Here is a 26,749-nt window from a genome sequence, read left to right on the forward strand (position 1 = left end):
GACACGCCTGAGAAGAGAGTTAAGGACGGGGAAGATTTCTAGCATTTTGAATGACCATTGGAATATATTTAGCAAATTTTCCTGGTCAAGATGCTAAGAGTAATATCTCGGCAGTGCCCCGTGACATAATTTCAAAAGAGAAATCATCCAAAATGGATTTGGACTTAAGGGGGCTTCTAACATATTGTAGTGTTGTAGGGTATCACATGGTCGGCCCCGCTCGACTATAGCCTTTGCTTACTTGTTGATAAGTAAATTCTTCGCTACTTGAGCTCGTCGTTATCATAAAAAAATAATATTTTTTTTTTAGAATTAGATAACTTTTCAGAACAACAAAAAACGTACTATAAATCCCTCCTAACCTGTTGAAATTTCACTACCTTCCTCTAAACCCCTCCACACATTCATTATCCAATTCAAATCACATTATTGAATAAATCGAATTAAAAATACGCCATTGAATAGCCTACAAACAACACCAGCCAACAACAAACCTACCCTCCGTTTATTACTCGCTTCAATGGGCAAATTCTTTGTGGCCATTGCGAAATAAAAGAAGGATTTGCTTTTAATCAAAACCAGCGCAGCAGATTGTTTATACGTTAATAAATTTAATAACAATTTTAATGATTTTTCAATTAATTGATGTTGCTGTTGTAGTTGTAGTTGTTATTATTGTTGTTGTTTTAGTGTTTCTCCTTCATTGTTTGCAAACAATACAAATGGCTGTGCTCTGTTGTTGTGGAGAGCCGCCACCGCCGCTTTGTGTGCCATGGAAATGAAACGGATCTTAACAATGACCCGGCCCGGCTCACTTCAAAAAACAAAACCACTTGACAATTCGAGATGTGGCATTTAATTATATTTTGTTTTATAAAACAAATAGCCATTATTGTTTTTTATTGTAGAGAAAGTTGCTTTGCGAGACCTTCAATACTTTCCTATTTTGCAGACAGTTTGTAATACATGCGGAGTCATTAAAACGAGACTATAGATGGGGAATAATCTTAAAATGTTATGCAGAAAATTTCCTTCCTCAACAAGGTTAGAAAATAAAACAGAATGGTTTGATATAGGACAGGGTTTGCAAGAGTAAAACATGAGATACTGACTGATTCATCAACGCCCACACAAAACGGCTGACTCTAGAATCTAGAAATTTTTCACGTGGATCAATGTTGGTGTGTAGGGGTAAGAAACGTCTGGATTTTTGGAAATTCGCATGTACTTCTCTTAACCACAAACCTAAGATGTATGTGGAATTTATGATTTTTCATAAAATTGGATGCAAATGTTTGATTTTCTTATAATCTTGCCCATAACAATATTTTTATCTGTATTAGATGAATTATGAAAATGGAATACTTCAGCCAACTATATCTGGTATCTCTCCCACATTCTAACATTTCCTAAAAATTATCAAATATCTCATATTAAGTGAATAAAGTAACTAATATAGTCCACACCTGGCACGTCGCAATATTTATATCTTATTTATTGAAGTCCGATCTGTTTAAAAATCAGTTTTGCCATAATATATTGAAATCGGTACAGAAAATAAAGTAGAGAAATTATATTGAAATCGGTTCAGATTTGGATATAGCTCCCATAGATGTATATTTCGTCCGATTTCATGTGTTATGAATCAAACACGATATGTATGCCTGATTGCAATGAAATTCAGAATGTGTGGAAGAATTTGGTTACAATAATAAATTTGAAAAATTAATTAGAAATCGGTTAATATTTGCATATAGCTCCCAGATATATATATATATATATATATATATATATATATATATATATATATATATATGTATATATATATATATATATATATATACTCTTGTGAACAATATAATAAGCTGTCACTGTAATAATTTTAACAGCTATACGCTAAACTGGTAGCCTAATACGATTGCAAAGGCGGATAGTACTTTTTAATAAAGTACTATCCCAAGCTGAACCGATTTCAATATAATTTGACACAATTTACTTCCACACGAAATTCCGTCACACATTCCAAATATACATATGATTTCTTTTTTTGGCTGGAAAACCACTACTGGCTATCTCAGCATTTTAATGTGAATCAATCTTTTGTATCTCGTAGCATCGTTCATTACCATGATACTGGTTGCGTAGCCCGACATTAAGAAAGTGGACGGAATTAACAGAAGTCAAAATACATTTAAAGACCCGAACATTTTCTAAGGGTATACATCTGTCGGCACAACCGACCGATAATTTTAAACTTGTTTTTTTTTTACGAGGGCGATTTGGCGATTTAGCGTATCAATGAAAAATAATAGTTAGTTTTTTATTTTTTTATTTTTCAATATAATCTCCAGAAACTTCAATACACTTAGTCCACCGCTTTTCTTGCAATTCTATCCCTTGATTAAAATAGTTTTCCTGAAGGTATTCAAAATAGTGATTTACAACTGTAAATGCATCTTCATTTGAGGTAAAACGCTTTTTTAGATTTGGGAACAAGTAAAAGTAGCTTGGAGCTAAATCAGGGGAATCAGGTGGGTGATCAAACAACTCGTACTTTTAGTCGTTGATTTTAGCCATTGTTAAAACACTCTTGCGCGCTGGTGCGTTGTCTTGATGAAAAATTATTTTTTTTTTCAGGACGACTTTCTCGAATTTGTACATTTAATTGATCCAAAAGTACAATTTACTGTACCAGTGATAAAGTACCAAGTACCACTTCCAAAAATTTCTAAAGTGCAATAGTACTTCGAATTTATTTTTTTTTGCCCTTTTGCAGATACGACGCTTAAGATACATTTTATTTCGCTTACTCGTAGAACGATCCAAACAGGTTTGTTAATTTTCATGCTTATGCGACTGTTTGATCGACTGTTAACAAATGCGGCACCCATCCTGCAGAAAGCTTTTTCATCTGTAGTTCTTTATGCAAAATTAAATGGACTCGATCATTTGAGGAGCTCATGCACATTTCAGCAATTTCACACACTTTTACTCGTCGATCATTCAATACCATAATCGATCATTCACTTTGGCTATATTTTCTGTTGTTGTTATTGTTTTTGGTCGTCCACTACGTGGTTAAATTTCAATGCTTGTACTACCACGCTTAAATTCAACAACCGAATTTTATACCCTACATCATATAGTGGTAAGGGTATTATGTCTTTCTGCATTTTTTTTGTAACATGGAGAAGGAAGCGAGATAGACCCATAGTTACTTTTGTGGATCTCCATAGAATCACTTTCTGAGTTGATTTATGCATGTCAGTCCGTTTGTCCATGTATTCTTGTGAACAAAATGCAGGTCGCATTTAGTATCCGATTGATAAGAAATTTTCCAAACAACATTTGTTTGGCCCAAGGTCGAACCCTATTGAAATTGGAGATAATCGGTCAAAATTTAGATATAGCTCCCATGTATATCTTTGTCCGATTTGCCTTTTATTGTGCACCAAACGTGTGATATCAGCCCGAATAGTATGGAATTTTGCACATACAACCAAATTAGGCCTTAACATAAGTATGCCAAATCGGTTCAGATATAGCTATAGCTCCCATATATATTGTTCATTCGATTTGTTATTTTTGTCCTCCGCAGCCGTAATGTGCACTCCGTAACAACGATATTTAGGGAAATATATCAAATACAGCTCAGAAATATCTTTACCAAATTTTATCGAGATCGTTTCAGAGTTGGATATAGCTCCCATATATATCTTTATCTGATTTCATATTAATTTTGCACCAAATGGGCAATGCAAGTCCGAATTTAAAAGATACAAATGCTTCGGCATATTTAGTCCTTTGAACTTTAAATTATAATAGTAGCGTGTATGATTGAATTCTCTCATAAAAACTTTTAACTGTTATGTGGAGCTCTACTAAATAAGCAGAGTGGCATAGGGTATCATAAAGTCGGCCCCGCCCGACTTTAGGACTTTCTTTACTGGTTAACTGTTGCATATGAAGGAGCACTTTCACATTCGTTCACATTCACCATCTCATTAATAATTTCTTGTCCCTATAAACCTTTTTTATGTAAATATTTAATGACAGCACGCATTTCTAACTTTTCCATTGTAAAACAATTGCGGATGTGTCTTTTTTGAACATCTGTTTCTATATGAAGGAGTTGCCAGATCGAAACAAAATTTAACATGTGTTCATACCAGAGTTTCCAAAACACTTAACTTTTTTCTGTTTGCACCGCGCTTTTTGTGCTACGCTAAAAAGTATCCGAACTGCCCTCGTAGTTAAAATTAAAAAAATGCGTTTTCGTGTCACTAGATGTGAAAGTAATAGTCGACGACCTTGTGAAGGGGTTTCAATGCTTGAGTTGACTAAAGGCTTTCTCAAGATAAGGAAAAGGTCATTCCATTGACAATGGCCCTTTCCATCGACTTTTTGTACAGGAACGCTCTCCTTAGCCTATATAGAACTTTTAAAGATTCTGCTTCATAAAATAATCCTTTTGGCGAATTGTCACTTAAGTCCGCCAATGCAACCATCAATCCGACTCATTTTATTATGACAATGTCACAAACCCGACATGTATCTCTTCAAATTCATCAGCCATCGGGAACAATTGTGCAATTTATCGCTTCTGTGAAAACAAATCATAAAAAGGCACCAATTTGTTTTTTTATTTTCCTGCTTTAAACTGTGTTTATGCGAGGTGCGTGTGTGTGTCTCTGGGTGAACGGATTCTTTTTTTTTGCGTTTCATTTAACATTTAATCGAAGCGGGCTGCCATGAATGACAGAGACCCAAAACAGAAAAAAAAACCGAGAGAAACAACAACAAAAGGCATAAAATGTCCCTGTTCTAGTGAACTGCAATAAACTGCTTTGGGGCGAACCAAGAGCACCACCTCTGTGGGAGGGCAAACAATGCAGACAATTGCCATAATAATGTTCAAATGGTGCACCCAAACGACGGACAGTGGTTTCGAAGGACTTGACGTTCTTTAAGGAGTTAATATTTATAAGACGGAAAATAATAACTAATGTAAAATCTAATTACTCTCTAATTTTATTAATTTCAAAAAAAAAATGAGTATTTACATGCATAACTAATTTCCATTGACCTGAGTGCCCCGAAAATTACTTTTTAAATAAATTTGCATTTTAATACTTCAATTCCATGATTTCTCCAGTTTACAGCGGACGTAACTGCTCCCGCCGCCCCTCAGGAATATGTTAAATTCTATTCAATTTATGTCTTTGTCTATCCAAAGCCCTCTTTCATTTCAAATCAATGTGCATTTTGCAGTACGGACTGCAGTAGCCCCCACCCGCTCTGTAAGTTTTACTGCCGGAGTATTCAACTGTCTAAAGCCTTTTGTTTGCAATTGCCTGTCTGCCCAGGTTCCCTTGATCCTCATCAACTGTGTTGTGCCCTATTAAAAGTCAGTTGGCAGTTGTTGTTGTAGTTGCAATTGTTGTTGCTGCTGCTGTTGTCATTGTTTATGTTCTCTGTTGATTTTTCAACTTCGTTTACTGTATGACACGATGACATTATGACATGATGTCAACTTAAACTGAACTCGACTCTCAGGTCAGCTAAAATCATGTTCATATTTTCAAACATCGCACAGTGGAGACCAATGACATGTTTTAGAAGCGACAATTCACGGAGAATAGTGTGGGAAAGCAGCTCAGACTGGAATATTTGCTAAACAATGGGATAGTATTAAAAAAATCGATTTTTATTAATATTTTCTCTATAAAGTTTTTCGAACTTTTAAAACGAAATCACATTTTAAAATTTTTATATGTCGGAACTATCTTTTATGTGAAAGTGCTCCAATTATAACGTATGAATATTGTTAGAATATTGAATAAAGTCTTGTGCGTTTACTTGTTGTCAAAACGTATACGCCAGCTATTAAAATTTCAAATTTCAGTTAAATAAAGGGCTAGAGGAAATTTTTATTTGAAGTGATAGTGCGGTGCATATAATTTAATATTTGAAGATTATTTCGGGAAAATATTGACCGCATGGCGTACTCTTTTCAACATTTAGGCCGGTATCTCACATATAAATGTTTCAATGTTGTCTTTCAATTTAAGGGGGCTCGTTTGTATAGACATGAGATTTAACATAGCTCCACCAAAAATAGTCTATATGCACTTAATCACGCGATCTAGGTAGCCTTTGGACCGATCTCGATCGTGAAATAAAATGTTCATCGAACTAGCTTCTCAATAATCCATTGTTACGCGCCAATGTGTGGCATCGTCTTGTTGGAACCTCACGTCAGGCAAGACTAGCGCTTGGATATTATCAGTTAGGTTACGAATCGCAATATCTTTGAAGAAGTACGATCCAATGACGTCACTGTCATTATATGGATGCATCTGTTAGTTTTTGCAGTGCCTTAGGAAAAATTATTCTGAAAATATTGTTTCAAGATCTATACAGAACCTAATAATATAACAGTATTCGACCTTTTAATTGGCCATTTACTCCAACACCTAACAATCAGAACGACTGAACAACGAGCCTTGCTATTATAAAGAATTATAAAGAATTATGCTACAACGAATTATAAAGTAGTCGAGTTTTTCTACAGAGGATATATATCATTTGATACGGTCTGAATGTGGGTTATAGAAATAAGAAATTTAGAACTTAGGTCCCTTTGGACATAGTGTGTATTATTTAGTGTCGATCTAGCCATGTCCGCCTGTCTGGCCGGCTGCTGTTCGCGATAACTCTCGCAGGGAGTATTCGATGTGGTCCAAACTTGAGTCATGGTGTCCAAACTTTGAGCATATTCAGAGATGGTAAATATCAGTCACCTTCTAGTGTCTCCAACAAAAAAGATAATTTTTTTTCAAAAATAGTTTCGATATAGTTCCAACATGGTTCACACTGATATTTATATGAAATTGTGAATTTTTTTTCAATCCTCCCCATAAAAGATAAAAATGTTGATTAGGAATAACACTCGTAATACCTTAAATCGATGTCTGATTTACTTCAAAATTTGCATATCTCAATACTTTGTATATGTGAACGTCGGTCCAATATTTCTGGTATCTCCCCACAAAGATTCAAAAATTTTGCGAAATAAAAATACAAATCTTTTATTGAGCCAATGGAGGTTCCTGATTTTCTTAAAATTTTGCATATTTCAACAGCCAATTTTTGATCTGGCATAAAATTTGAAATTAATCCCCTGTCACTTTTCCAGTTTTATAAATATTACAACATTGTTTGATGGTTCTTTTGGAACCATCTGGAAGATCGCAGACGAGACGAATAACGTCTTGAGGATTTCACCTTCTCCAATCTCCATCATGGTCCGTTAAGTGGGTCGAGTTTTTCATGTCAAAAATCTGGGGTCCCGGGTCCGTCCCCCAAGAAAAAAATAGTTTCCCGGAATCAGGGTAAAAATACCTACCCCTGGAAAAAATTGAAGATACTTTACTAAACTAGAGCTAAGCTCCCCTTCATAACGGTAACTTCGGTGTTTTATGATTTTAGTAGGATTTTTCAACGGTTTCCTCCCACATGTTGGAGGGTATTCAAAAATCGGCACTGGTGAACTTTGCTTTTTCACTTGTTACTATTTAAGATCGTAAAATAAAATATTCTCTTTGAAGACATGTTAAAAATTACATATCATATTCGTATATCTACATCTAATGTCATTTCCATATCTTCTTTGCTTTGAAAAAAGTTTTTCTAATAAGTTTTTCCTTTTGCCACATTCCGATATTGCCTAATGTTTGTTTACCTATTTACCACCATTGAACTGTGAAAATTATTAGCTAGATTTCGTAAAACACTTATCCTACGACAAACTACTAACCTTCGAAGGCTGGGCAGGTGGTAACAAAACAATGGAAAGAGAAAAGTGACATTTACGAGGGTGTTTGTTTTGTGAATAGCGCTGAGACGATGGCGGACTACACCTGTGTTTTCCTACTCAGGCAGGCATCAATAATTTTCCAATCATGGACTAGAGAGTGGTATTTCTGTTGTTGTTCTTCTGTTGCTGCCAACAATAACACGGCGTCGTCATCCTCAACACCAACATCACCGTCAGCTGTAGCATCAACATCGCCATCATTACCACGACCATTTCCACCATCACCTCTCCTAATGACATGAAATTTCATGGACCGAAGTCAGGTCCTGAATAATATCGACGACGATTGGCGTTGGTGTTGTTCGGAAATGGATAAGCACACCTTGAACTTTATTATATTTTTGTTGGTGTTGGCCAAGTTGCTGTTGTTGTTGGTGGTGTCGTCCTCGTCGTAGATGATTTATCGTTTAAGCCCTGAACTAATTTACACTCGATTATTATTACAATGAGGACAACTACGACGATGATGCCGATGCCGATGCCGATGATGGCAAATGTCGATTAGGTTTCAACTCAAAAGTTAATTGCTGTGATTTTTTTTCACATCTCTCCCCCCACTCAACTGCGCCCTGTACTTGCCAGCTGCATGGTTTTTGTTTTAAATCAAGCATTTGTCCATTCATTTGTCTGTCCCATCGAACTGGTCACCCTGAAGTGAATAGACAAAGGTTATGGTGACGGTGTGGGTGTTGTGGGTTTTAAATGTTCGTGGGCAAATTTGTGGTCGTTTTACCGTCCAGTCGGGCAGTGGCCACAGATAAGCAACTCTAAAGGAATCCAGAACCGCAACGATTAACCGAGAAACGAATGAACGAACAAACAAATAAAGACATGCTCATCATTATCTGTCTCTTTTGTGACCCTTTAGGGGACTCAATTATGCCAAGAATGAGTTTGGTCATGGAGTCGTATTCTTCCTCCCTCTACTTCACTCCTACGTCATGCTAATAAAATGATAGGGAAAATTAATTTAATGTCATTCATTACGAAATTATGGTGTCCAGGTAACAAGGGTAATAATGGAGACTACAACGGAAGCAACAACAACAATAACGACAACGACAACAATAGTAATTGCGCCACCAACAACAAATAGTCATAAACCAGACCAGAATAATGACAACGATACCCATCATAAAACGAGTTAAGCGTTATGATTGTCATTGTCATTACTCTGTCACTGCTGTGTTCGTTCGACTCGGCAGCAGGGAGCGATGGAGGTCCTTTAAATTTGTATCCATTTGTGTTTACATTTAATTTAATGAATGCTTTAAAATCATCAAGGATATCTGAGAAGTTGTTCTGCTAAAGAGGTTAAATGCACTCTATATTTATAACATATTTAGTAGTTCATTATTAAATGACAAGTGGAAAAACAAAGATTGACATACGGGCGGATGATCAATGGTGAAGCATTATACGCCTTCCTGTAATTCTGAAATGTTTGTGATTTTATTGGCATTCATCCTTAACATTTATATTTGTAAATCTAGCTCAAAGGTAAAACATGAAATTATCTTTGAGATAAAAACGGATGGAATAGTAATGGAAACCTGGTAGAAATGTTAATATGTGAAAAGCAGCTGAGTTCAACCGGAACGAAGTCTTAATACCCTTCAACATCTGGGGTCTAAAATATATATTTCGAGGTGACACACAGTTAATGACAAACTTAATGCACACTCCATGCTATGGCGGAGGGAATAAGTAGTTAGAAAATCCTTTAAATTTTCCATTCAAACTGTTTAAAATTTTCAGAATAGTAATTATCGCTGAGGGGCTCAAGACCCAATACCCCCTTGGATTTTTTCCCTTTGATACTGGCAAAAGCGGTGAATGTAGAATACCAAGTCGTTTTAAACTCCAAGAGACACATGCCAAGTTTTACCCTTCCGCTTGCCATTAACTGCCGGTTGCATTACTTCGTAGTTCATTCTTTCTGCAAGGACACCATGGTTATAATTTGAAAGCTTATCGAGAATACTCTCTACAAGGTGAGATAAAAAGCTGCAAAAAATTCAAACGCTATAATTTTTATATTTTCTTTTTAATTTTAATTGAATGAAAGTAAAAAATGTCGGAAATAGCATCAAATTTTAGAATAAGTGTAGATTTGTTAGAATTGGTCACCTTTGGCACGAATTATGGCCTTCAAACGGCCAATGGAACCCTCACACGCCGTCCGAATGTTGCTCCGTGGTATTTTGGCCGGCATTCCCGGCGAAGCGCTTGCTTGGGGTAATCGACACTTTGGTATTTTTAGTGCCAACCTTGCTTTCCAAAATACTTCAGACACAATCGTCCAACGGATTGGTATCCGGAGATTTTGGTGGTCATTCTGCGCTGGAAATGAAGCGAGGAACTTTAATTTGTAGCTATTCTTGGGTGGCGCGTGCTGAGTGCGATGGTGCTGAGTCCAAAATGTTTGCGTGCTCAAGGTCAACGCCATCACCATGGTCAACGCTTGAGTTCTGGTGCCCAACCGAAGGTGCACCAGAAGGAGTGGACCAATATACTCCATCTTAACACCAGACCTTGGGCTAATGAAATTATTTGGATGTGTGAAATTTGAAGACATTTTATTAGAGTTGTAATTATTCAAAATTTTGGCCCTTTGAGGGGGAGGTATTTGATAGAGTGGACCAATATTGCCCACCCCGAACTCGATCTAAGTATGACAAAAATATTACGATGTACCAAGTTTGGACAAATCGAGAGTTATCGTGTGCACCAGCCAGACAGACAGACAGACGGACGGACGGACGGACGGACATCGCTATATCGACTCCAAATGTTCTGAAACGGAGTTGGTCCAAAAAGACATAGGGTCTAAAACCGTTATTTCGACTAGGCACGTTTAGACCGTATCAAATGATATATATCCTCTCCATGTTTTTGAGGGTATAAAAATTGGGCACCACCACATCTTAATCCTAGGAAGTAACAGTGACATCAGTTCCAAATTTTCTGGATTAAGGCTAGTACCCTAATTTTGGAACAACGTACGAATTCCCAAATCCACCTCTTTCTCCTTAGAAAAATTTAAAAATTCTAGCTCTATTCTAAGACCCCATCCCAAATTTATTACCATTCTTTTCGTACAGTTATACTACGCATATCCAAAGCTTCCTTTAACCAAAGACACCAACAGTGACATCCGTATCAAATTACATACCTTCACCTAATACAAATTTTAGAACTATTTAGTTCTTTTCGTACAATTATAGTACGCATTTCCAAAACCACCAATATATCTTAATCCCAAATATCAACAGAGGCCTCAATATCAAATTTCGGGGTTCCAGCTCTACCTTTACCAAATACACAATTTAGTACTACTTAGTATTTTTCGCGCAATTATAGTACACATTTCCATTTCCTCCACCACAGACACCAACATCTGTATCAAATTTTAGAATTTCAGCTCTATTCTTTCACTCAATGCCAAGTTTAGTTCCATTCAGTACAAGAGCAGCGACACCAGTACCAAATTTTCGATTTCAAAAACTATCTGTTCAAACAATACTAAATTGTACCAAATAGTACTATTTAGTACTTTTCGTGGTCTTGTAGTACCCATTTCCAAAACAACCTTTTTATCACAAACCAACCACCAACAGGGACATTGAAACAAAGTTTCAATATACCAGATTCAACCGATTACCCTAAACCAAAAAATTCTAAATTTAGTACCGTTGGCACACTTAGTACACGTTTTCAAATCAACTTCAAATTTCAATCTTAATTTCCAACCCTCCATTTTTCGTAACATTAACTTTTTCAACATTAACTTTTTCAATTTTAGTACATTTTTCGCTTCTAGGTCAGTTAGTTATTTCACTACTCTCTTGTATGTATGGATTTAATTTTCCAATAATAATAATCCACTTGTATTTTTGCGCATACACTTTTAAAAAAGTGCTTATCTATCCCAAAATGGTATTCCTGTAGATAGGTATTTTTAAATTTTCATATAAATATTTATGTTAAGCAGCAGAAGACTATTTTCAATTATCTTTTTTTTTTTTCAAAAAATATATTTTGCACTGCCAGCCATTCAAGATAGAAAATATGAATGTTTTATGAGATCATAACTTATGTCAGAGATAAGTTGTTTGCCTGTCTGTCTATCTGTCTGTCTGTCTATCTGTCCGTTTGTGCAAATACTATTATCCTGGTTATTATTTGTTATATTTAATTTATAAATGCCACTCTTTCAATTTACGTTCTTCGTCTTTTGCCACTGCTGCTTCTTCTTCTTCGTCAAGCACACGTTCATACCGGCATTGGTCGGTGTGTCCACGTCCATTCTGCGTTGGCTGTTCGTCTCCTCGTTTTTCGAACAGCAAAAAGGTTAAAAGTTTTCGGTAATTTATTTAGGAAATTCATAAAATAAACTTTTAGTTATTGTCTTTTGGTTTTGTTTGTTTTGCTCTGTTTTGATGTTTTTTGTTTTTTTATTCTTCACTCTTCTTTTTTGATTCCATTTCGAGTGTTTGTTATTGCTTTGGCTTTGGATTTTGTCAAAAGTTTAATCCATGGCATGGCATGGTCTGGCATGCCATAGTTATGCCACTTGCAACTCCACAAACGACACCAACTGCTGGAATATGAAAAAAGTTATTGATTGGAAACACGTTGCCGTGCCACCATCACCATCACCAACACCACCATCATCGTCGTCGTCACTACAACTAATGTGAGTGAGGAGGGGTGGAGGCGGGGGCACGAATGAACAAATGAATGAATCGAGTGAGTGGCCCAAATCCATGGTAGTTGGCCAAAAGTCAACTCTGATTGCCATTATATGAGAAAACTTTTGTTTTAAATGGTCAGGCACAGACCCTGTCCTCTGTGGCACACACACAAACACACATACATATGAGGTTGTATGTGTACAAAAAATATATGTTGCAGAGTACGTTAAAAGTTTAGCAACAACGAATGCCATTCGATATTCGAAACAATTCACGCCACAAATCCACAAATTGAACGATTCGCTTTATAGCCGCGATACAATCGAGGGACTTACTTTCCAAATAAAGCCAGCTTTAGTCGGGGAAGAGTTGAAGTCCTTTGGAGATTTTGGTTGCATTTGTTGCATTCAATAGTTGAATGTATGTGTGGGGAATTATTTAAATCAATTGTTGCTTGATCCCAGATTAAAAAGGGTGGAAGGCGTGCTTGTGATTTTCGATCCTGGGTTTTGTGAAAAGCTTGTTCCAAAAATGGTTTCCAACATGAAGTCTTAAAAGAGAAACTTTTATGTTTATTATTTACAGTCGATTTTTTTATTTCAAACATGGCCTTGAAGATGATTACCGAAGGCATTCAAAATATCGGAAAAAAAAAACAGAAAAATAAAATAACTGTTGTAATCACCTTTAAAGCCAAATAAATAGGGAATGGATCTTAAATAAAAAGCTTATTATTATCATTCAACTTATATTTCTCAACAAGTTTATTTGTATTAGATGACCTTTAATCGCATTCAAAATCTCGCCGCATTGGCGTATACGTTGTATTAATTAAGTATACGCACCTAGTTCTATAAATTGTTTGTAGATTGTGTGACTTACACAAGTTGGAAAACGGATCCGTGACAACTTCTTACAGACGAAGGCGTAAATACATTTTAGTCGTGTAACCTTACCAGCAAGTGCCAGCTACTTCGTCAGCATAAAGTCCCTCTTAAAATTTTTGATTCCTTGCAACAGTTCGTGTTTGGCCTTTTTAGTGAAACTTCCAGAGTTCCCGTAACTTTTTCTGGATGAAGTCACGTTTAATCTTTTCTGAGAAGCCAAGTATTTCGGTACTGTCCCGACTAAACTGGAAGGGAAATATCGAGGATCGCACTAAGAGGGGCTTAATCTATCACTACTCTTGCAAAAATTCCATAGGAAAGAGTTGGGAGCTTAAACCGCATATCATCAAATGGTTAATGAATCAATTGTCCGTGTGATTCTAACTTATGAAGGGCTTGTCTGGTGGCACTCTCCAGGGAAAGTTTCCTTCAACAAAGACATTGAAAAAGTCCAAAGAGTAGCATCTTTACTAATTGCAGGAACATTTAGGAGCTCACACCAATCTGCACTGGACATCCTACTTAACTTGAAACCCTTGGTTGGAGGAACAGGCGCCAATTACCCTAGCTAATGGTGTAGTCAATCATTTGGTCATTCTGTTATTTTGAAATATGTGGAGAACATAGGAGGTCGGTTTATAACCAGTGACTTCGGATCACTGGACTTCCACATACCTAGCAGGGACATCTGGACCCGAAACACTCAACCATTCAGCGGTATAGCCGTCTATACCGATGAAGATGAAAAGTGGAACGGGTGCTGGGGTCTCCTGCGAAAGCCTGAATATCCGGAACTCCTTCAAACGATACAGAATATTGTAGGCATTGTAAAGACGAGGTTGAAGTAGAAACAATGGAGCACTTACTCTGCAACTGTCCAACTCTTTTTGGTGTCAGACAGAGACTTATGGATAAGCAAATTCTGCATGATTTGTTTTCATTGTCCCAACCCAGCCAGCAGATAGCCAGAGGACTAAAATGGTTAAAGGAAGAATATCTTCGTTGATGTTAATACAATTCCTTCTTCATTCTTCTCTTTTTGTTTTCTTCTTGTATATCAGGATGAATAAAATGGACCAGCAGATCCCCGAGTGGATCCGTTGTTATAAACAACCACGCATCCCTTAAACTCACTTAGGCCTTTTCAGAAATAAAAAATCAAAAATTGTTTAGTTTGAAATAATTTTTTTTTTTTAATACATCGGCTTTCCCTGTGTTAAAGTGAGAAGGGAAAGAACATCCTTTCGAAAAACATCCATTCCTTTTCTTTTGGATATAGTTTCGATTCTTTCTGGCTTCGAGGACAAATGTTGAGATTCTACCGCTCGCTTCGGGTTAAATTTCAAATCTGCTTCACCGTCGTCTAATCTGAGAAATAGGACACAGCCTCTCTGTTGGGTTGTTGTACCAAATCTGATTTTATTTTATTGATGACTAATCGTTACTGAACTAAAACACAGCCGTACAATAGCTCGTCCTTTCGTTCAAGTGGTCTCCTGCTGAGCATTTCAATCCTGTAATTCCCGCCATTACCAATTTAGTACAATTATAATAAGCATATCCAGCTCCTCTCTCTCACCCACAGACAATACCAATTTAGTACCATTCAGTACTTTTCGTACAATTAAAGTACACTTTTCCGAAACCATCTCCATATATCTAGGCTACACATGAAAAGCAATTCTACTACCAAATTTCAGATTTCAACCAATATCTGTTCACCCAATACCAAATTTTACCAAATGTACTATTAAGTACTTATTATTGTACACATCTCCCAAACCATCTCCATATCTTATTACCATATACCATCAGAGTCCTGAATATCAATTTAAGAGATTCCAGTTCTATCACTTCATCAAATACCCCATTTAGTACCTCTTACTCCAATTATATCACACATTTCTAAAACCACCTGTATATTCAAACCACAGACACCAACAGTGTCACCTGTATTAAATTGCGGGATTTTGCTGTAATCACCTAATACCAACATTTAGTACTATTTAGTGCTAGGACGTATTTCCAACCCACCGTCAAATCTCAAACACAGTTACCATCAGTAATCTAAACATCAAATTTCAGAATTTCATTTCGATCCCCTCACCCAGTACCAAATATGGTATCATTCAGTACTTATCGTACAATTATAATACTCATTTCCAAAATCACCCCCATATTTCCAGCTACACATGAGCCCTAAACCAAACTATTAAAAATGTGGAACCATTTGGTAACCATCATATATCAATCTTACTATCTAACCTTGATACCTCATACCAAATTTCAAGTTTTAGCTCTATTCGTTCACATCATATTAAATAGTACCATTTTAGAAGATTAGTAAAATTTTAGAACCTAGAAATTTATGGTTACGTACATAAATTTCGAACATCCAAGAACCCTTTGGTACATATATGCTGCACTACATCAGTAACTCTCATTCCAAAATGCTAACTCATTCGGTTTGTCCAATACAAAGTATTCAATTTTTAGTACATTTTAGTACTTTCCGTAGTTATAGTATTTATCACACGCCTGCTCATTAAGACTGAATATTCTAGCTTTAGACGTTTCGTTTGGTCGTTGATTATAGATCAGCCTTTTTATACCCTCAGCCAAATGGCTACAGATGTATATCATTTGATACGGCCAAAACGTGCCTTATCGAAACAACTGTTTCCTAGATCCATTTGTCTAACTGGCTGGTGCGCACGATACTTGGAACATCGTAATATTATTGTCAAATTTAGATCGAGGTGGACAATATTAGTCTACTCCTTCTGGTGCCCCCCCACAAAAGGTAAAAAAATTTAAAGAAAATAATTGACCTCATAAAAAGAGAAAAGATCATTCGATTTTGCGGGAACTTTGCAAATCCCACAAAGAGTCAAAATTAAGGATCAAAATTGAGAATTATAAAATTTGAAATAAGAGTCCGATTGTCTTCAAATTTCTCACATTCCAATATTTTTATTTACACGAGATCTGGTATAAAGATAAGATATATAGGACCACTTCGTCTGGTTCCTCCCCCAAAGCGGGTCTATTTTTTGAATAATTATATCTCTCATAAAATGCGAAAGAAGCATCAGATTGTCTTCAAATCACGCACCATATATCTACAATCACACGATCTGGTGTGAAGAAGGAATATATCGGACCATTCCATTATTAACTCTCCCACGAAGGGTAAAAATGGGGAGGATGTAGACGAAACTTTCAAAACGTGTCTTCTTTTTATACCCTCAACCATATGGCTACAGAGGGTATTTATCATTTGATACGGTCAAAACGTGCCTAGTCGTAATAATGGTTTTAGACCCTAGGTCTCTTTGGATCCAATCCGTTTCAGAACATTTGGAGTCGATCTAGCGATGACCGTCCGTCCGTCCGTCTGTCTGCCTATCTGGCTGGTGCGCACGATAACACTCGAACGGAGTATCCGATTTGATCCAAACTGGGTACATCCTAATATTTTTGACAAACTTAGATCGAGTTCGGAGATGGGCAATATCGGTCCACTCCTTCTGGTACCTCCCCCACAAAAGTTAGAAATTTTCAAAATAAAAAATATTTTTTTTTTGCATAGAAAGAGAAACGATAATCCGATTTTGCTCGAACTTTGCAACAATATCGGCCCACTCCATTGACCTCCCCCACAAATGGTCAAAATTTTGAATAATTACAACTCTCATAAACTGTGATGTAAGAGTCCGATTGCCTTCAAATTTCACACATCGCAATGCTTATATTAACGCAATGTCTGGTCGAAATGGTCGAAATTTTCAAAAAAAAAAAAAATATTTTTTCAGCACAGAAAGAGAAGTGATAATCCGGGTTTGCTCCAACTTTGCAAATTCTAATATTTACGTCAGTGCTAGGTCAGGTGTGAAAATGGACAATATCGATCCACTCCATCAAGTACCTCCCCAACAAAGGGTAAACATTTTTAATAATTATATTCTTATAAAATGTGATGTAAGAATCCGATTGTCTTAAAATTTCACACATCCCATTATTTCCACTAACAAAAGATGCGTTGTGAAGATGGGATATATAGGACCACTCCTTCTGGCACCTCCACCATAAAGGCGACCGATACTTTTTTACTTTGTTATAAATCTGCTGGATTTTCACTTACACTTATACACTTTTCAATTAGCCACATTCCGGTTGAGGCTCCCTCCCTAAGGGTGAGTCAAACATAAACTACGTGATTTAATTTTTTTCAGTATCCTTTGGCAGAGGATCTGGATTTACAGATACAGTTGATGCTTTTAAGAAAGGTATTGAGTCTATTCTTCTAGGACAATAAAAAACGAAACGAGCAAACTCTATTTTTGAGTTTCGCTCGAAAGAGGGAAACTACTCCTGCTCTACTTCTATGTATGTGTACTTTTTAAGGTGTAGTTGCTTTTATACACAAAATCCACCGGTCCCTTACTTCTACCGTTTCACTCATCTATATCGAGTGAATCGGCTCCCACTCTAATTTCCAATATGAGTAACTCGGGAGTGCCCCACAAATGTAAAAGACTAAACTCCATGTAAAATTCCCACTCTTCGATCAATCTCGCTCGCAAGCACTTTTCACTCCTGAGTGAAAACGAGCAAATTTGTGGTGGTTTGGGTGTCACAACTTGGCATCCCCAATTTTTCGAATTTTTGGTTTTTTTTTTTTGGTAATTCGAATACAAAAACGGTTGTTTTGCTATAACTTCCGAACCGGTTTTGATAATCTCATTATATGAACACTTGTTAGAAAGCTATATTCTATATTGTCTATATCGCAACAGCGGATTTGTTACACCAAAAATCACTTTTCTGATAAATGTTAACTCCAGAAGCAGGACAGGATGCATGGGCACGGAGAAGTCCAGTCAGAAACTTCATTCAGAAATTTTTGTAGTCTAATTAAGAAAGAAGAGAGAAACTTGGAATTTTTTCCCCATGACTTGTTTCCCCATTTGAACTTCAATATTTCCAAATTTATAACTGAGAAGCATTGTCACAATTACCCCGGCATTTGTCACGGCAACACTGTCCATTAAAACGTACGAAAAAAAAACCTTCTCTCCTCCATCTACCACTCCCCTTCTACCCCTGGTAAATGACTGTTAATTTGCACATTGGACACATATGCTATGCCCGTTAATGGTGATGTCCAGAATGCGTGACCCAATCGTCGCGGCAGCAGAAACGACCCGTATCCCTGCGCTTGCACTGCTGTGGGAGTTGGTTGTTCCACCATTACCGCTGGGAAGAACAACTGAACTTCTACTTTAGTTGCTGTTGTTGCCTGTCTGTCTCTCTGTTCATGAAATACTCGCTCGAATTCCCAGACATTTACCCAGGGTACTGCATCAACAGCCAGCCGCGTCTGTTATTGATGTCGTTGTTGTTGTTATTGCTGCTTCTGCTGCTGCGGCTGGTCATTGCTAGATGGCCGTATACCCCAGCGTCCTTTTTAACAGCGTTAGCATATGACGTAATGCTAGCAAAAGTGCCACTTTTCACTTTAAATCGTTGCGCATAAATCACAGCCAATAAAAAGTGTTGCTTTATTGGTCGAGTCGGTTTGTCGTGACGTTAGGTTAGGTTAGTCGTCGTTGGGTCCGTCGTTCGGTCGTGATCATTGGGCTCTGGCTTGCATGACTGCCAGTGTTGTACGTCCCCATGAGAGTAAGAGTGTGTGTGTGTGTGTGTCTACCATCCAGCCGGAGATATAAGTGGCGGAGTCCCAGCTCCGTGTATGAATTGTAAGTGTATGTGTATCTGTATGCATTTGTGTGGGTGAATGCCAGTGTTCATTGCACAAGCATTTAATGTAAAATATGTATTTTATAGAGAAAAAAAGGATGCAATAAAAATGCTTCTAAAAGTATTTCATAAAACATGGCATCACATCTATGGTCCATGGGTTGGTTGCATCCTTGCATTTGGTTGCGATGAGGCGGGTAGAGGGAGTGCCATCTCTCTTCCCCCACTCACCCCTCAGGTTTCTGGCAGCATACCATGTGTCCAGATTTCATCTCTGGCCCTCAGTAGTTGTTGTTCCCGTTGGTGGTGGTGGTGGTGGGGGTGGTGTGCTGGGGTGCTGGGGTGCTGGACGGACAGACAGACGGACTCACCGTTGTTAAGATGATAAAATATGAGATTGTGGCTCAAATGTATTTTTTAATGCTGATTCATTCAATGGCTGCCAAGTGCTCTTCATGTAGTTTTCCTGGAATGCATTTTCTATAAAATTTATTAAAAAATTCTTAAAGAAATAACTTTGGTTACACGAATGACTACAACGACCATTGTTTTGTTATTTTAATGCCTTTCATTCTCCGATTTGCTACAGAGGATGATGTGGATGATGATGAGGATGATGAAGACCATCTAAAGGATGATGAAACATGGAAATATTTATATTGGAAAAAGTAACAGTTTTTTTTATTATTTCTTCCATGAAAGGTAAACTATTCCTTTGGAATTCATTTGATTAAAAACTCCTAAAAGGTATCCTTGTTCCATGAAATGACATGGCAAATGGTATCTCAAGAATTTAAAAGGATTTTTAATGTACAAATTAAAAGCCAAGCTGAAATGTTATATGGTCTGTGGTAAATGGTAGTAATGCTAAGTGCTGTATATTTCTAAGCAGGAGATCTAGTTGGATGTCGAATGTTTTACTATGCCCTTCACAATTTTGTGGGGATCTTTGCCGATTTAAACGTTTTTATCAACAGGGCCAGTTGTGAAGTAGGTTGATCACATCTCACTCAGGTGTAATTTACGTTTAAAGCATTTTTATATTAAAAATGGGTAATTTATGTCCACGTTTTGGTCTAGCCCCCCTTATAACAGTGCCATCAGATTTGAGGTGCTTGATTGTTTTATTTAGATTTTAGGCAGAATTTGCTGTAAATTGGTAGATTGCATTCCCAGCATGTAAGCAACTTTGTAAGAGCTGACTATATGGGTCCCAGTCTTGGTATAGTCACCATATGACTGCAACTCGTGATACTCGATATTTTGATGATTTGTGTCACACCTTTCACTTGAATTGTTTCAAACTTGCTATTTGAAGTTCGTAATGAATACTACCTCCTATGGCAGAAAATTGCTCATAAATGTCCACATCTTCGTATAGTCCCAATATCCGGTATTTAAAGGGTTTTAGCTATTTTTTCAACAAAATTATCTTAAACTTGGTGTTTGGAGTTCGGAAATGGTACCACCGTCTCTGGAAGATAATCGAAATTATTAAAATTTTAGCGGCATATTTCAGCTGAGTTTTTTCCATTTTACAATTTCCGCCCAGGGTATTAAAGGATATTGAAAGTGTCCGAACTTAACTGCTTTCTACTTGTTTCCTCTATTCTGATTCTAAATTTTTCGCCAGGTTTGTAATTTTTTATTCATGTTTTTTTAATCTGCCGATTTTTCTAAATTCTTTAAAAAAATATACCAAACGAAGATTCTTAAGGAATTTTCTTTCGAATTCGAACGAGTTCGCCTGGAAACTCTAATATATATTTTAGAAATTTCTTGGTAAATTTTTCTGATTTCGGTCACCTTGTCCAACTTTTTGTACCAAAATCGAAAGGAATCAAAATCTGAAAAAAAATCGGAAATCGGAGAGACTTAAACCTAATTCGGAATAAAATTTCTGCTGGCAATCTCAGCAACACGTTGAAATCCATTATCGCTAATCTGTCCCAACAAATTATATGAGTATTGTTACTTTTGTTGTTATTGTACGCGACCGGCCCTTTGCTTAGTTTTGTAAGTATGCTCAGTAAAGTATGCGAAATATTGGAGGGGCGGAATTCTGACCTTTTCCAAATTTTTTGAAATTTTTTGTTAGCAGATTTAATCGAATCTGTGCAATTTAGGTATACAGTGTCTTCGGCAATATTACTAATAAAAATGCTGAAATTTTTTTGGTGGAAAATTTTAAACGAGTCGTAAGATTTTGTCCCAAAGTACAACAGAAGTCGAAATATTTCATCAATGTTTTTACACTCAGCCATTTGATACGACCAAAACTTTTTTTTTTTTTTTTTATCGAAATAAAGGTTTTAAACCCTATTTGCCTTCGGACTACATTAGTTTCAGGACATTTAGAGTCTCTCTAGCGGTGTCCGTCCGTCAATCTAGCTGGTTGGTGCAATCGATTTCTCTCCAAGGGAGTATTCGATTTGATCTAAATTTGGTACATCGTAATATTATTATCAAGCTTAGATCGAGTTCGGAGATGAGCTATATCGATCCACTCCTACTGGTACCTCCCCCACAAAATGTCAAAATAATTATATCATCAGCCAAATAGCTAGAGAGGGTATATATCATTTGATACGACCAAAACGTGCCTCAAAAAACTGCCGAAATAAGGGTTTTAGACCCTAGGTCTATTTTAACCAAATCAGTTTCAGGACATTTGGAGTCGATCAAGCGATGCCCGTCTGTCTAGCTGGCTGGTGCGCACGATAACTCTCGAAGGGAGTATCCGATTTGGTCCAAACTTGGTGCATCGTAATATTACTATCAAGCTTTGATCGAATTCGGAGATGGTCAATATCGGTCCACTCCTTCTGGTAGCTCCCCCACATAGGGTCAAAATTAAATTTGAATATTTATGAAGTTCATAAAAAGCGAAATTAACATCCGATTACATTTAGACTTGAAGTTCATCTAAATATTTCCATCAACACAATATCTTTTATAAAGGTGGTAGAGATCGGACAATTTCTTCTGCAACCTTCCCCACATAGGGTTATAGATTTTGAAAAACCAATCGCTCAAAGAATGCGAAATAAGCATTCAACTCTCTTCAAATTTCATACATACAAATATATTTTCTACCTCTCCTGAAGATGGCATATATCTGCGAACCCTTTTCTGGTACCTCACCCACAACGGGTGACAATTTGTGCCCATACCAATATTTTTATCATTATTAGATGAATTTTGAAAATGGAATACTTCGGTCGACTATATATGCTACATTTTAAAATTTTCTAAAAATTATCACATGTCTCATAGGAAGTGAAGCGAATGAAGTAACCAATATAGTCGAAACCCTGGACGTCGCAATATTTCATATTTTTAAGACCGATACGAAATGGACAATGTTGGCCCATTCCTTCGGAGCCTACTCCATAGAGGGTCAACAATTTGAATAATCATAACAGAAGTCAGAATATATTTAAGTAATCGAATATTGGCTGAGGGTATACATCTGTCGGCAAAATCGAATGATACTTTTTAACTTGTTTGTATGTTCACCAAGAAACATTGTGTAGAACCTACCACGTTTCGACTTTAAAACCTTTATACATCGTCACAAGGCCATCCATGCAAACATATTTCCAGAGTGTGTTTGAAGATAAATTCCACGACCACCAGAGAGATCCATGCGATCCGAACACAGGGAGAAGATTTGCAGGGCAATAATAGACCGAAACAAGCTACTATTCCAAATTGTGCGTATGTATACATTTTTCGGATGAGTTGTAGGGAGCATATAATGGAGAGAGTTTTCTCTCTCTCTCTCTCTCTCTCTCTCTCTTCGAACCAAGCTAAGTAAATACAGGACTCCTGATATTCCCGCTTACAACGTGGACTAGTACGGCACTGGAATTTCGTCGATTTTCAGCAAATTTGCAAATTTTAACATGGGGATGTCATACGAGGTAACCAATTGACTACCTTTGCACTAGCTGCAGATACAGATACTAGTGACCAAAGACTTACCCCATCCTAGTCCCAAGTACACAGTTCGTTTAACTTGTTTGTTGGTTGGTTTTTCGGTGGTGGGTTTTTATGGGCGAAATTGAAATAATTGAAAATTTTCATTGCTAGCGGGTTTGTAGTGGAAAATTAAATTTTTTTTAATTGAATTTGATACCCATTTAAATTTTTGAGCTCGTATGCACCAGTTTTCTTTAACCACTTATGTTTCTAATCCTTATTCTTTTATCGGTGTGTGAAATTAACAAAACTTCTTTTGTGGTGCTGCTAACAATGAAACCATCTTTTAGACCTATCAGGGTGCATTTTTGTTGAGAAATTCCAAAAATTCAAATCAGTCCACCAAGTTAGCTGGAATTTGTGAACTACCTACTCTTTATTTTACTTTGATGTGGTTTATTTTCCCCTTTTGGATTACAGGATAATGTGTTGCTTTTTACCCTAAGTTACCCATTTTTCGCCTCCATTTTTTTTTTTGTTGGTTTGTCTCCCATATTTTCAGGGATTTAAAAAAACGGCAAATCACAACAAAATATTTTGCCAGCTTGGATAAATTCCTCAATACTCCTTTTGTCATCAAATTTTGATTTGGGTTTTTTTTTAACAAAAATTGTTCAGGTTTTCAATGGAATGTCATTAATTGGCTTTTCCTTTTCTCGGCAAATACCGTTTATAGCCACAGAATTTTCATCTCTTGGCCTTAAATGAAGCGTTTAGAAGAATGGCACAACAAATTGTCTATGCCATGGTAAAAGACCTATACAAACTCAAAAAAAAAAAAAAAAATGGAATAGATTTGATATTGTCAAACAAATTTCCAACAAAATACCTTCAGTGACAACAGCCGGTGAAATCATAACAAAAGGCCATAGTCAACAACAGAATGTCGCCCAACACCACCACCACCTTTTGTCAACCAAACAACCAGCCAACGAACTTCCGCTTTCGAATGATATGCATATTAATCTTGTTTGGTTAATATCCTGTGACCTCACTCTGTGCTCCACTCAATTCCATTCCTTTCCATTCCATTCAAGATACCCACCCAAACCCTGGCATTTTGGCGATATGAACTTTGGAAATCATGGTGGCAATCTTAATAGCTCTTTTATGAATGGCAACGACAGCAACAGACACGACAGCTTACAACTGGCTCTGAGATGGAGGTGGAGATTGAGATGGCAAAGGGAAGGCATACAAATCCATGCGTTCTTCTTCATGCTGATGCTGATGCTTCTGCTCTGTGTCTGCCATCGAGCCAGTCTGACGAGACAGAGGACAAGTAATGTGGTTACAAGTACATTTGCCCTGCCATTGTATCCCTGTCGTCTTATTTGTATCCTTTTCAAACCAACACACAATACGGCAAACAAATACGGCTGAGTGCTCAACCTTTGGAGTACTTTAACCTATCCAAAGATGGTTGTCATCCATCCATCCATCCACCCGTACATCTATGTGCGTCTTGTGGCCCGGCTGCCAGTTGACTTTATCAATCTATAAACCATGGTGATGAATGTTTATGGCAAACTCTGGGGTAGCATAACACCCGCTCGCAAAGCCTTTATTATGTTTGAGTCACCGACAGATGTGTGTGGACGCACCAGACACCCAGTGCCAGCACCATAAAGCTGGGTATAACAAACCCTCTCAACCCAAACAGTATTTTGCCATTATGGGACGATAACAGCAAAAAAAGGTCCTCTTCTTGGCCATGTGGCTGGTCTGAGTGTGTGTGCGTGGTGGACGATTCCAACGAGAAGTTATTGAAGGTGGCAGTGTTTAGTTCGGCTAATGTTCTTCACTCACGTAGAAAATTGATTTAAGCCTAAAGACTTTCTGACGCCACTGTTGTTGATAGCCAAACAACCATCCAACCAACCAGCTAACCATCGAACTAACAACAGCCGTTCTTATCTTACGGGCGGAACCTGATATTTTTTACGTCTACGCCCATTAGGGCTATAATCAAAAAGCTATCGCCTGCATCAGTAACAGCAGCAGCAACAACAACAACAATAATAATCATCGCCACAACCATAACCTGGCCACTAATGCCACCCGCTATCATCAGCAGTGCCACAAAAGCTAGAAAGTTATGATGATATTGTATTTAAAAACTCCAAATTGTGTGTGTGTGTGTGTGCGATGTAATAGCATCTCACACATACATACACACAGCAATCAGCAGGAAACATCTTTACAAATATGTTTGCTACTCTCCCCTACACAAACACATACTTGTTAAGCTTTGTGTAATTTACATACGAGGGCGTTGCGAAGAATGGTCGATAATGAGCTACGGTAATTGCTGGCGGGTTGTTAAAGTTCCCCCTTGCAGGAGGGCAGGAAGGATGATTGTGCGTAACTTCTGATAGCGGAACAAATTGGTTAGCACTGTGCGACAAAGTTCAACATTTTCCATAATTAGTTTTTCCATAATTTTCCAGTAGATTATGAAAGTAGAGCTAGAAATAGAAGACACGGGTATCGCCGTTTTTATACCCTCCACCATAGTATGGAGGGAATATTATATTGGTCATTTCGTTTGTAACACCTCGTTATATACATTTTAGACCCCACAAAGTATATATATTCTTGATCAGCATAAAATTCTATGTCGATTTACCAATGACCGTCCGTCTGTGGAAATCACTTTAGCTTCGGGACGAATTGAAGTAAAATTTTGAAAAATAAAGATACAATTTTTCTCAAAAGTGTGTTTCTTCTGCAGGATTTTTGGTATTGAAAATGGGCTATATAGGTCCGCGTTGATTTATAGCCCCCATATAACTCCCTATAATTGGTATTTTGGTATTTGTACCTCCCTATATTTGGTATTTTGATGATTTTAGCGTCATTGTTTTCGGGAATCGTTTCAGATTTCGTATTCGAAGTTCCTAATTGGTACTACAATATATGAAAAAAAAATTATCTATACAGATCCAGGTGTTCGCATAGGCCCCATATTCGGTATTTTTATGATTTTAGATACATTATTCATTTTTGTAAATTTTGTATTTAAAATTCAAGGGCCTATGACAGAAAATTGTCTATGCAGTTTCAGACCTACCACCCAGATTGATATTATTATTTTTATTAACAAAGTTTTAAAAACAGTGCTGTAGAAATATTTTGAAAATTGATTCAAAATATGTCAATGTTTTTTCATTTACAAATAATAATATCAAGAAGGTCCTAATAATACCCTCAGCCATATGGCTACAGAGGATATATACAATTTGATACGGTCAAAACGTGCTTAGTCGAAATAACGGTTTTAGACCCTAGGTCTCTTTGGACTAAATCCGTTTCAGGACATTTTGAGTCGATCTAGCGATGTCCGTCCGTCTGTCTATCTGGCTGGCTGGTACGATATATCTCGAAGGGAGTATCCAATTTGATCCAAAGTTGGTACATCGTAATATTTTTATCAAACTTAGATCGAATTCGGAGATGGGCACAAAGGGTCAGAATTTTGAATAATTACAACTCTTATAAAATGTGAAGTTAGAGTCCTATTGTCTGCAAATTTCACA

At 37.0% G+C, this 26,749-nt stretch overlaps 1 protein-coding gene across 1 annotated transcript in view; it reads left to right on the forward strand.

Annotated features, from left to right (window-relative positions):
- Positions 1–26,749, forward strand: part of LOC101894872 (exostosin-1) — a 296,257-nt gene that overhangs the window by 140,748 nt on the left and 128,760 nt on the right. The window lies entirely within an intron of this gene.

The sequence above is a fragment of the Musca domestica genome, unplaced genomic scaffold (genome assembly GCF_030504385.1).
Source record: "Musca domestica strain aabys unplaced genomic scaffold, Musca_domestica.polishedcontigs.V.1.1 31, whole genome shotgun sequence".
Classification (NCBI taxonomy): Eukaryota; Metazoa; Arthropoda; class Insecta; order Diptera; family Muscidae; genus Musca; species Musca domestica.